At 45.4% G+C, this 12,774-nt stretch overlaps 1 protein-coding gene across 2 annotated transcripts in view; it reads left to right on the forward strand.

Annotated features, from left to right (window-relative positions):
• The window catches only part of LOC147683268 (claudin-15-like), a 219,205-nt gene that overhangs the window by 189,099 nt on the left and 17,332 nt on the right, over nt 1-12,774 (forward strand). The window lies entirely within an intron of this gene.

Below are 12,774 nucleotides of genomic sequence, written 5' to 3' on the forward strand. Positions count from 1 at the left end.
CATCTTGATCCTTAACAGGAAGTGCGCCGAAAATATGGAACTCCTTACCAGTCCATATCAGGACTAACCCCCTCCTACCTAAATTTCAAAAGGCAGCTCAAAGACCTCCTCCTCAAGCGATCTCTCCCAAACGGATAGCTACAAGCTAGCCGCCGAAGACAAGCCAAAGTAGCACTCAGACACTTTGTCATCAATGACCTCTACCTCATGCTTCGCATGACTACCTCCCTCCTCCCCCTCCCCGGTCGAATCCTATCATGAGTCACTGTGCTTTTTACAACGACCTTACGTGAGGCGTCATATGTTCTCTGTACATTCTACGATGATACCTTACGAGTGACATTCTGCACTCTACGACGATGCTATGCGATGCATCATTTTAGTATATACATTCATACTAAAATGCTTAATGTATCCTATGAGTGGTTCATTCTGTGAAGCGCTCCCATACCTTCGGGTCTGGCTAGCGCTATATAAAACTCTTAAAATAAGAAATAAAATACAAAATAAAGTGGTTGTCAGAAACTATTCGCTCCTTGGTAAGGGTCATGGGCTTATAGTGACACTGTGGGCAAGCTGGCCTATAGGTCGACATATCCTGCGGGAGTGTCCATAATCAGCCTAGTCACCAGTCCCTTCATTTATGTTGTCCACACAAAGCGCAGATCCTGCAGATTTGTAGGAACTACATGACAATCTGTTTTCTAGGCATTGATACAGGAGAGTTCTGTGCCCCCCCCTTAGGTGTTGAGCTACATCCATCGAACATTAAGACCTCCCCTTTTTAAGAAACCTTTTAAAAAAGTTCTTAAAATACATCTATTGCAGTGTAACTTCCAAACATTAACTGTCTGCTGTAGCTTTTGGAACAGGTACCATATCTGGTAAAGTTTTTATATTACTGTCCACCCTGTATATGCTAGTCACCCAATGTAACTATATTGTAGGACTGTATGCTGTTCCATGCCAATAAAGTGTTATGAGGCTGAAAGACAAGTTTTTTAGGTCTCGCCGTTACCATTCCGCAGGAATGGGAAATGGGGAGAATTCAAGTCGGCAAAATGCTCTTCAAACCAAGGGCTTTTCAGCCCCGTGTTTTTCTTGCAGTTCACGTAAACATGCACGCGCATTCACGGCCAGGACTTCTCCTCCCCTAGCAGCACTCCTCCCACACCAGCATCTCCCCCCTCCCACACCAGCACCTCCCCTCTCTCTCCCCGCAATCACAGCCTTGCCCTAGCAGCACTCCTCCCACACCAACACCTCCCCCCTCCCACACCAGCACCTCCCCTCTCTCTCCCCGCAAACAACTTGCCCTATCAGCACTCCTCCCACACCAGCACCTCCCACACCAGCACCTCCCCTCTCTCTCCCCGCAAGCACAGCCTTGCCGTCTGGTTTACTTCCATTTTCTTTGCTTATGAAGGGGAAATCCCTTGAAATTCGCACGCAGAACTCCCAAGCTACCTTCTGAAGAGGCATCCGAGCTGACTGGCTGGCGGTCTGCCCTCTACCACTTTCTATTTTCTCTGTGATTCTGCGCTTCTCTCGCTCATTCACTTTCAGTTTCTCCATCGCCTCCCACGACCTCTCTCTGGTTGTCCTCGCTATCTCTCGCACTCCCAGGTTTTTTTCTTGTTTTGCTTGTTATGGCAGAGTTTAACCACATGCGCGCTGCTCTTATTCTGCTGGTATGCTGACTTTTTAAAAAACCCATTGTTCATGACGAGCTGGGCTCGTCATCAGTGTTTGAGGAGGCTACACCATGACAAGCCCAGCTCGTCATCAGCCTCGAAGGGGTTAAAAGTGCTGCACCATCGAGAAGCCAGACACATTACTCCGAGCCATCACGCCTCTGTGTCCGAGTGGCAGCATTTCTAGGGTTGCAGCTGCGGGTACAATAGGATGAATTTCCCATTGATCAACTCACTTTCCCTTCTCCCGTCCTCTCTCGGTAACAGATGCAGTGGTGACTATTTTTTGTGTGTGTGTGTCTTTTATGGAACGCATGTAATCCTAAATCCTTATGTTTTGCAACTGGTTCTCATGTAAAGCGCTCCGACACCTTCGGGTAAAGTTCGCGCTATATAAAATCGCATTAAATAAAAAAAATTTTTAAAAAGTGACAGCATATTTGCATGAGATGTAAGCGGTTAGGTGTAGGGTTGCCAGGGTCCACGCCCTGGCTGTTCTGAGTTGGAGAGTTTATAGCCAAGGCTGCAGGAAATACACACTAAAAAGCTTTTTTTTTCTCGTTCCCTTTTTTGGCGCCATGTTCTATTTCCGATCATCTGCCCAGTTTTAAGCGCGCAAATCCTAGTTGAGTATGTACAAGCCCCCTCTCCGTCACCCCGTCCCGCCCCACCCATATCTGCAGGGACATGAACATTGTGGGACAGTGTGCTAATGACCGTCGTCGGACAGGGTAGATATGCAGAAGGTTAAAGTGGGCGCCAAAACGCCTGCTTACGAAACTTTTTCAGAAACAGCCAATGTCTGAATACCGTCAAACCCGCCATTTCTGCGCCTACGTGTAGACGCCACATTTATTCTGAATTACAAAGGGCGCCATCACCGAAATCCCCGCCACCGACCCTGCTTAAAATGGTAGAGAGGACCGTCATTTCTACGCTGAGCACCATCATGCATAACTAACTAAGGGGCTTTGTTTTATCCACGGGATCGCAGCTCATTTCTACTTCAAAGCAAACACCCAACCTGCTCACGGAGGTCGAGATGTCTCATTGACCGAGTGTTGGACACCAGACCTGCTGTTTCACGGATAGCAAGGAGACCACCTTTTGGTGCTTGGCATTTTGGGCACCCAACAGCGCCGCCCATCATATATCCACGTTTTCAGTTCCATGTGTAACTTTACAGCATTTTAAGTGCACTTAAAAGGGACAACTTTTTAGTGCTTTTTCTGCGGCTCTTTGTGTGACTCACACGAAATAAAAAAACAATGAAGCTTCTATAATACGGATATGTTAATAAATTGACCCATTTTGATAACTAGATCTGGGCAACATGTTAATAAAGCAGAGTCGTTTCGGTAATTTCGTGTTACTTTTGTGACTCGAAATTGCAGAAAAGTACCCAATTATGCCCGCTGGCCTAATTAGAGGAAATGGGGCACAAAGGCCCACTGCAAGAGCACAGGAAGAGAGTGTGCAAGCGTCCCACAGTATAAGCATGCTTCCAATGGGAACCTGGTGTAGAGTTCACACCCTGGTAAAGCTGCTGAGCTGGAAACCCATGGACTAAGAAGGTTTTCAGCTCAGGGGTGGAAGCTTTGCAATGTCATAATCCATTGCATGTTTTTGTGTTCTCCCTAGGATATGCAGCACAGTCGCTGATGCCCTTATCTGCGCACTCGCCATGCGTGGATGTGGCCTTAGGTAGCTCATGGAAGCACTGGCACTTGGAATACTGGGCTACATAGGTCACACAGGCAAGGATTTTTGATACAGTGAAGAAGCGTTATTGAGGGAATGAATAGTTTTCAAGCATGATGTGTAACATGGTACATGTTTAGGGTGACCAGAATGTTAAAGTAAAAAAACGGGACATTTCCCAAAAATAGAAGAAGGACTACAATTTTACTTCAAACCAGCGCACAGTGCTCCTTAGCCGAGAATTACAGAAGAGGCAGTAAGAACATACATGAAATGAAAATTTTAAAGCCAATTACATGCCTATTAATAAAAAAGCTGCTAACTAAGCTTTGAAAAACATAAAATGATACCTCCCACCGTTTTCAGCCTACTCTTTCTAACAAGCACTGGCGTTGCCAATAGGTCTCGCAGTAGGAAAGTTGGAGCTATTGGTTTTGTAAATGACAAAGCCCTTTATGTTTTTAAAATGAAAACAAAAAAAAAGGCATTGTTATTTGCAATTGTAATAGCTCCAACTTTCCTACTGCGAGACCTATTGGCAACGCCAGTGCTTGTTTATAAAAGTCATGGAACGCCAAGTTGACTTGCACTAACTTTATAACGTATGGAAGATGGTATTTTAATCATTATATTGCTTGGTAACACCGTCAACCATCCCACAAATCTCTTAAACGCTTGGTGTTTGGCTATATCATAAGAAAGAGAGAGTATAGTGGTAGACATGAAAAATGAGAAATTGGATTATTACTTGAGGTGGAAGGTAGTCCACTTTACTATTCTTGTTAGGTCCAGTAAAGGTTTCAGTAATTTCAATCTAAGCTCAACCCCTTGTGGCCATGGCACAGATGTGACAGGCTTAGCTTAAAAAAATGTGGAAAGCATTTAGAAGTGCCAAACCAGTTAAAAATTCAAAAACATAACAATAAAAATCTTAACTCTAATGTATGAAATTTGAAAATAATTCAATAAATACTATGACATAAAAACAACACAAATCCAATAGAACTAGAGATATGAATGTGTTAGGTTTTAAATAAAAATAGAACCAAAAAGTATTAAGTGCCAACCCCGGGCCATTGACTTTTGGCAGGAAAGTTCTGAGTGGGCGAAATTTAAAATTTGCACCCAAGGATGGTCCATTGCCAAGTTGATATTTTTGGTACCTTTGACTGGTCAATATTTCTACGTGCAGACTTAGTCACTTTTTTGGAACTCGGAATCCTCCACGAGGGCAAGGCTGCAATCTGTAGCCAAACAGGGCTCCATAATGCCGAAAACCATGTCAGCAACATCTTGTTGAAATGGATTTCCTGCTGAGAAGGGAAGCAATCTAAATCTTTGGTCCAGTGGCAACGCAACTACGCAACTACGTTGGAATGACTTGGCTGGATTCACCTGGTCCTCTAGACCTAAAAGGTTTCTAAGTATCAGGATTTTCAGGATGCTGGATGGAGTGCACTTCACACAGTCAAGGTTGCCAGGACATCAGGAACAGCACTTGGGGGTCAAGACTCACTCCAGCAGTAGCCACCTGCAGGGTCCAGGGTAAGTCCAATTGAAACAGGTAAGCTGGGCTCCAGTGCTTGATTTGTAAAAATCAGAAGTGCCAGGGCCCCAGTCAGGAGACAAATTTAGCTTGCATCACCAATTGACCCTGCCAGCACTACCAGTGACAGTCCCAACATAACCACTAACCATCACAGTCCTGCAGATGGGACAATCGGACTATTTCAAGCCCCCAAAGCTATAACAACGGCTTTGGTGGCAGGTATTAGTCATTTTTATATATATATCAAATTAATGAAAAACTGATGTTGAGCTAATTTGTAAATGAGACAAACAGTGCGACCATGTGGCAGAGTCTAATAAGTGCCGGGGGTGACAATTAAGTGCTGGTGCTCAGTACCAGAAACCACAGGCTCAAATTAGGCACTGCTGGACTCCAGAAAAAAAGAGGCTTCTTGCAGCCTTTTGTAGCCCTGTAGTATAACAGGACATCAGCCAACTTACATTTGGAGTTCACTTCTATGTCCTGGGTACAAGTGTGAACAGATATAGCCCTTCAGTTTTCCTCGCAGGTCTCAATAGCAGGTCTTTTGTCTTCCACAGGTCAAGTAGTGTTCTGGAGAAGGTGCCACATTTATGCCTGAAACTAGATTTTTGGTGGTGGAAACTACTGGTCCCTTCCTGACAAATAGGAAATCATTCCTAGGGGTGACTGTTCAGTTTTTAGCTGTGCTTGTGTGCCCTAGTTCAAACATCCAACAGTCATCTCTCTGCCCAAATCCAATATGGTGAAACACTTCTGTGCTGTGCTGTTGGCCTCTCTGAGGCACTACAACCTAAGTTTGCTGCACCGTTCGCCAAGTATGGGCAGGTTGTCTTCGGAATTTTTGCAGGTAAAACTCGTGCCCAGTAGGGAGGAATTTCTGGATCAAATAGAACCACACCCTGCAAGAAAATTATATACACAATTAAGGCACGCTGCCTGCCACTTGGGACACTGACCTGCAAATGGGCAGGTCAAGAGGAGGGAATCTGCCCTGTCTGCAACAATGGCAAAGAAGACATTGCCCATGTTTTGTTTTTTTGCCCTGCTTATAGCGTAATCCGGAGAGCCTGGCTGGTACCACTATGCATAAATCTGGGACTAAAACATTGTGCTCAAGCCGTTAGAATTTTAAAATATGATACATCCCCCCTTATTGTGTTCTCGGTCTCCCACTTTTTGTACGGTATGTGGCGCAGAAGGTCCACTTTAATTAATTGCGACTAATTTTTAATGATGGCCATTTTTCGTGGATAACTGATTGTTTAATAATGTTTTAACTGCTGGTTCTTAATTATTTATGTATTTTATTGTATATACATACTTTGCTTGTGCTTTTATGGTCGTTGACCGAAATAAAGTTATCACGAATAGAATAGTGAAACACTTCTTGCATGCTCCCATCGCAGAAGTGTGGCCAGGGACATGAGCAACATCTCCTCTGAGGTCATTTCTAACCAATTCTGAGGGCAGCTCCTCTACCACTGGGCAATGGGGCCTGCATGACTGGGGGAACAAAGAAGGGCCCTGCCCAGATGTCATCTAACATTGGCCTAGGACAGGGTAGGTCTTTTTGAAGTTATCAGGATCCCAGGCATGGCCCAGAAGGTCATCCTGCCAGAGGAATAGAAACATCTCCCAACACCCAAGACCATTATCCTGCTCTGGGAGTAGTTTTCACATCTCATTCAGAGGTATCTTCAGCTACAACACATATAAATGAACTTCCACAGGCTTTAGGCAGATAATAAAGTAACTTTCGAAAACTACCTTCTCCATAATATTTATATTAAAATTGATTTTACCCATAAATTGGATTTGATAAACCTATTAAAATACCTATTACAAAGAGTCTTTGAATAATGTTTTCTAGCTGTTTCCTAAATTAAATCAGCATTATTAAATTAAATAATTTAACCCAGTGTTTCCTTTTGGAGCAGCCAGGCTTACTACAGTGAAAATAGCTTTTCCACTATAAGGACGCATGTAACATTACATTTGCACATGTCCTACTGTTAAATAAAGAGCACCCTGTCCCTAGGGCTTATAAGACCCACATAGGTGTAACGTATTATTAATCAAAAGGAAGGTTTAGGCCTGTCAAAAAGGTTTATTTTAATAGATTGCATTTGCATTCTGAAACTGTCACAGCCAGACAACAACGGTAGACCTGCAGTCATGTTTGGACTTTCACTGTAGTGGATGGCACAATGGGAGCGGCAATCCACTAATGACACTTACTTAGAAGCCATAGGTACACTTTGTACCATATACTAGCGACTTATAGGTAAGTACAATTTGCCAATTAGGGGTATGCCAATTTTGATATGTTTTAGGGGTCAGAGTACATGCACTGAGATCTAATTAGCAGGGTTCAAATGCACAGAATCAAATAACCAGCAGCATCAATCCACCAAAAATCGTGATGAGCATGCAAAACGAGACATTTTCCTAAGAATCCTAAGAATTCCTAAGAATAAAAAAAATTCAAAAAATTAAAACCACAGTGGGCTGGAAAAACTTCTCAAAACAGCGTCCTGCACAGTATGACTTCTCCACACGACCTTCCTGCCCCTTAATGTGCTGCATCACCAGACGCTACACAGGTCCACAGAGTCATGGCCGGGCTTCTCTCCGACCGGAGCCGGCCGGTTAACATCCATCAATAAGTTGCCCATTTTTTAATTTTTTCACTACTGCAAGCCACTCACTGGAGTTAATTAAAAGAAACTACTAAGACCAGAATGCTCGGGGTGAGCCAACGCCCTTACGGGCAGGTGGTTGCAGTTACAAATATGATGAAGGCTGCACGTAGTGAATAATAGATGCCTCTGATGAAATGCGGTTGCGCATGAAACGCGTCAGGCAGTTTTGAACTTTGGTGAATTGTCTCCTCCAGCGCCTTGCAGCTTGCTCCAATAAACGCAACTTTTACCTACCTGCGAGTGGCTTTTCTGAAATGGGCAACTTATTGATGGATGTTAACCGGCCGGCTCCAGTTTTATCAGGAGTGAGAAACTGTTCTGCTATTTTGTCATTTACGTAGCATCCAATCTGTCACAGGTATTGTAATGCAACACACGTAGTAACCCTTGCATGAATTTCCATTCAGTTCCGAGATAATCAAATCAAGTATTTCTTTGCTATTGCATTCTGGGACCTGTTGTTTTAAATTTCATTAGCAACACAAACTCACATGTCCTGATTGTAAACAAAACATAAGACTCGAGATGACAGCATTGCACCACTTTTCAATGTGGGCTACTAACAGTTGAGTCAAGCACACGTTATTCATGAACACACTGCAAAGAAATATATGCCATATAAGGGTAAAATTCTATGTTGCATACATACGAGTGTTCACCTCCACAAAGCGTAAGGCTGCCCCTGGTCGGTGTTGGTGTTACAAGGAGGTGGCCAATAAGAGTGAGTCAGAGTTGCACTGCATATGACAAATGACAGAGGCTTGAGACGCCACGAGCAAGTGCTGTTTCTTTAGACAGCTCTTCTCCGTGAGTAGTCCGGGTACCCAGCTTCAACCCACTACTGTAACTGCACCATTACTTCAGAGAGCGTGTGGTGGATAAAATACACTACACCTCGTACCCAAGACTGCATACATGCAGACACTGGTACTAGACCAGGCGCCTTAGATCTTCTAAACTAAACCGATTATTTCACTCTCCAAGCCTGAGGCACTCCTTTGTGTGCTTAGCCCAGTATACAGAACCTGTGCTTACAGACACCGACTCGCTGGCCTTTAACAAAAGCATCCCCTAGCACCAGGGTCGGATTGGGATCACAATTCGGCCCGGGCACTGACGAAAAAAGTGGCCCACATTCAAGAGGCGTGGCCCATATTTAAGGGGCGTGGCCCACATTCAAGGGCAGTGCCCTTTCATGAAACACCATTTGCACAGACAAGGAATGAAAGTGGGAGGATATTGTTCTTGCACACAACACAGAGCCAAGGTGACAATGGCCTACATGCTCAGCAACTAAAAATAATAGCAAGGCCCCTTTTTGTCACAAAATTATTCCAGCCCTCCAGCACAGGAGCACCTGAAAAGCAGCAAAGCCCCTGCTATTACTAACCTACTCAGCCCTCCCCAGACCTTCAGCTCAGGAGCACATGAACAGAGGTAAGACCCCTGCAATTAGTAAATTAATCAACCCTCCAGGCCTTGGGAAAATGTCCTGGCAGGGGAGCACAAAACACAGCTTTCTGGGTCATCCAAGGTAGCCAGGTAGCCAGGTAGCCAGGGGGGAGGCTGAGGTGAAGCTGGTGCATGGGAAGTGCCTTCCCAGTGTGTTCTGGCAGTTTGAGTGTTTACCATTTACTGTAGTATTACCCTTGTACCTGTGTATGGTACCCTTTTGAAACTTGCACAAGTCACTTTTCTCTTGTAACACACTGTTTGCTACCTCTCACTTTTGTTTGCTTTAGATACTTGCACAAGTGCCACCATTGCCTACGTAACGTTTGTTCTTGTGCTGGAGTGTCTGCCATTAATTGCAGTATTATACCTCTACTTGTATTTTGTACGCTTTTGTAACCTGCACACATATCTCTTTTTCCTCCTGTAATGTATCGTTTGCTCCTCTTGTATTTTGGTTGCTCACTATTGTCACTTTGGATTCATGTAACTTAACGTTTGCTTTTGTAATTTGTCCACTTATAATTTTCTCCTCATGTATTATTGCTGTTCCTAGTGTGAAGCGCTCTGACACCTTCTTCCTCGCCCACTATGCCCTGAATGTGAAGGGCTGTGGGCGAGGTGTTAAGACTAACACCGTTTCTGGGCTGCATGGGCGCCAGGGGGCCGAGGTGCAAATGGCTCAAAGGCCTGAGAAACACCTGGCCCCCAGGGAGGCCGATTATTGCAAACAATCACCCCTCCCCAGCCCAGCCTCAGCTTGATTGCTTGGCAGGGTAGGGGTGAAGGAGAGCCCATAGCTGCCAATCGCTGTCTGGCCGCACAGCGAGGCTGCTTTCATTTTCTCAGTCTCTGTCTCCGTGCACTCTGTGGGCCGTTTTTTTTCTCCCCTTTCCTAGTCCACTCTCTGTGGACTGGGACAGGGGAGAAAAAAAACGGCCCACAGAGGGCACTGAGGCACAGGCCCTTCGGCCCATTCACGAATGCCCGCCTTGCCAATCCACCCCTGCCTAGCACATCGTGCCTGCAGTAAGAGAAACGCAATAAAAATAAAAAACAAGGGCTCTGCAAGGAACGCTAAAGGCTTATGAGCCATCGGCGTATACCCTACTTTTTTGTGGATTGTGCCTGGGGGAAGGATCGGCTGTTTCACGCAACGGCTGTGGACACCCTCAACAGCCTGGAATCACAAGTGCAGCCCTTGCAGCTGTGACTCAGGCTTTTATTCTCCGAGGGCCGTCCAATCTGTAAGACTCCTTGCGTAAAGAGCCTCGTATAAAATTCTCCTGAAAGATCACCAGTACATACCAAAAAGTGAAAACCGTTACTAAAACTCGTAAATGTTAAAGATGGAAAGGGCAGCCAGGCATGTGAGATTAAAAAAAAATTGTGTGGGCGCCGTGTTTATTAAAGAAAACAGGGCCGCACCTCCTGCTGTGGGTTGAGATAGCACAGTGTGCGGCGGCAGAAAGCATCAATTACAACAAAAACAAGTGTTCTCCCACAATCGTGAGTGGGGGTGGGGGTGGGTTGTAGCCTAATGCAGCCCCTGGTGATTCGGAGAGATGACACAGGATAGGGAAGAGAGGACGGGCAGGGCCTAAGTCCTTGTTGCGGACGACCAGCTTTAGGGTCAGAGCTGAGATGAGAAGGGCAGCCAGGCATGAGAGTTGTAAAAAAAAAAATTGCGGAGGGACCGTGTTTAATAAAGAAAACAGGGCGCGCGCCTCCTGCTGTGGGCTGACATGGCACAGTGTGTAGCGGCAAAAAGCATCAATTAAAACAACAATATTAAGTGAGGAGTGGTGTGGCTCACTGGTTAGAGGCGGCAGACCCGGGAGCAGAGGACGGCCCGGGACCAATGTTCAATTCCCGACACGGCAGGGTCGTGGACCAGGGTCAGCGGACTCGATAATTCTCACCTCGGTGCCTACTCTAACCAGAGATCACACTCGGCAACTCTGGGCATTAGCTTGCCTCATCTCCACAATTTCACGCCCCTCCATATATTCCGGGGATGACTGGTTTCACCTTGGAGATACCCAATAGGGACCATCTCACAGGGAAAGCCAGGACGGGTTCCCCAGCGGTCTATTGCGCAGAGATACTCCTTCGGGAGTCGATTCTAGCGTTAGAAACCTGCAATTAAATTAAATTAAAGCATGTCAAATGTAAGCAGGAACAACATGGTTACCTTAACACACTGGCAGCTAGCAATATTACAATGAATGACAGACTGATGGTGGAGGGAGGGCACCCCACGTGGAGATACACCGTCCGTTGCAGTCCGTTTCGCTTTTGCGAGCGTTTTTGATTGTTTATGTCCCCTTTCTCCTTTTGGAGAGGTGGGGGTGGGATAAGCAGAGAGCCCCGTGTCCCCAAGTTTCATGTTCCTATTTTTTAACCGCTTGCCTCTTTCGCGAAGTGAAATCCTGTGGTGCAGCACAGACAAGGAAATCACCCGGGTTCCAGAGGCACTTCTGGAGGCATCGGCAGACATGGGAACACCGGGAAAATAAATACTCGTGGCGGGCTATACAGTAGCGAAAAACATGCCTTTGCGCCGGTCAATAACCCAGGACACACAAACCATAATGTAAAAGGGTGAAGGATAAACTAGAAAGGGGGTTGGGGACATGGTGGAAGGGAAGACAGCCCAGTTTTAGAACGTGACATAAGCGGCGCGTGTTCTGCAAAAGACAGAGAACAGAGACCAAAATGCGGAACACGCACGCAATACTAAAAAATGGGTGCCGCGCCGTGAGCTTCAACATAAAAAAAAATAAGTAAGCAGCGGCCGTGAAATGGGAGCCGCGAGCCTGCCAGTCGAACAGAGGAGCATGATGGGAGTGAGGGAGGGAAAACATCCGTAAGCAACTAGAATCGAATGGCGGCCGTAAAAGGGGAGCCGCGCTAAGAAAAAGTAGTCCCTAAATAGACTAATTACAGCCCAGCAGCCTAACTAAACATTAGTTAGTCGGTGCTGCTTCCTGCAAAATGGCAGCACAATGTAAGTGACGTTTTGCATCCCAAACCAGCCATAAGCAAGGTAAGAAAGAGCAATGCAATGTTAAACAAATGGCCAGCAGCAGCAAACATTAGCTGTCAATAGGCAGAGTTTCACTCAACATTTAGATTACTATAGTCTCGCTGAGACAGCGCATGCAGCGCATGCGCCGCTCAACACGAGGCCTAAAAAGGCGACCTAACGGGGTGGCACGAGGCGTGTTGCACACCCACTAGTAGCATGTAATTTAGAGGCCCTGGTATATGCAGTACTACTTTATTAGGGACTTATAAGTAAGTGAAATGTTCCAATAGAGTGTAAGGGGATGTTACCATGTTTAAAGGCGAGAGCACTTTAGCACTGATTAGCAGTGGTAAAGTGCATAGAGTCCTAAAAGCTAACAAAACAAGTTCAGTAAACTGGAGAGGTGAAGGCTACCTGTTTGGGGATGAATCTGCAGAGAGGGCCAAGTCCAACACTTCTTTTATTACCCTCTACAGTGCAAGTGGCCTAAGATGGATTATTCCTTCTACCATAGCATCTTTTATTAAGACAAAGGATACCTTATCATGGTACAGTATTTTTATTTAACATCAGATGCTTATATAGTAAATTAAATGAAAGTACATCACAACTATCAGAAGTCTCTTTGTTCCTGAACAAAAG

Source organism: Lissotriton vulgaris, chromosome 11, assembly GCF_964263255.1.
Source record: "Lissotriton vulgaris chromosome 11, aLisVul1.2, whole genome shotgun sequence".
Lineage (NCBI taxonomy): Eukaryota > Metazoa > Chordata > Amphibia > Caudata > Salamandridae > Lissotriton > Lissotriton vulgaris.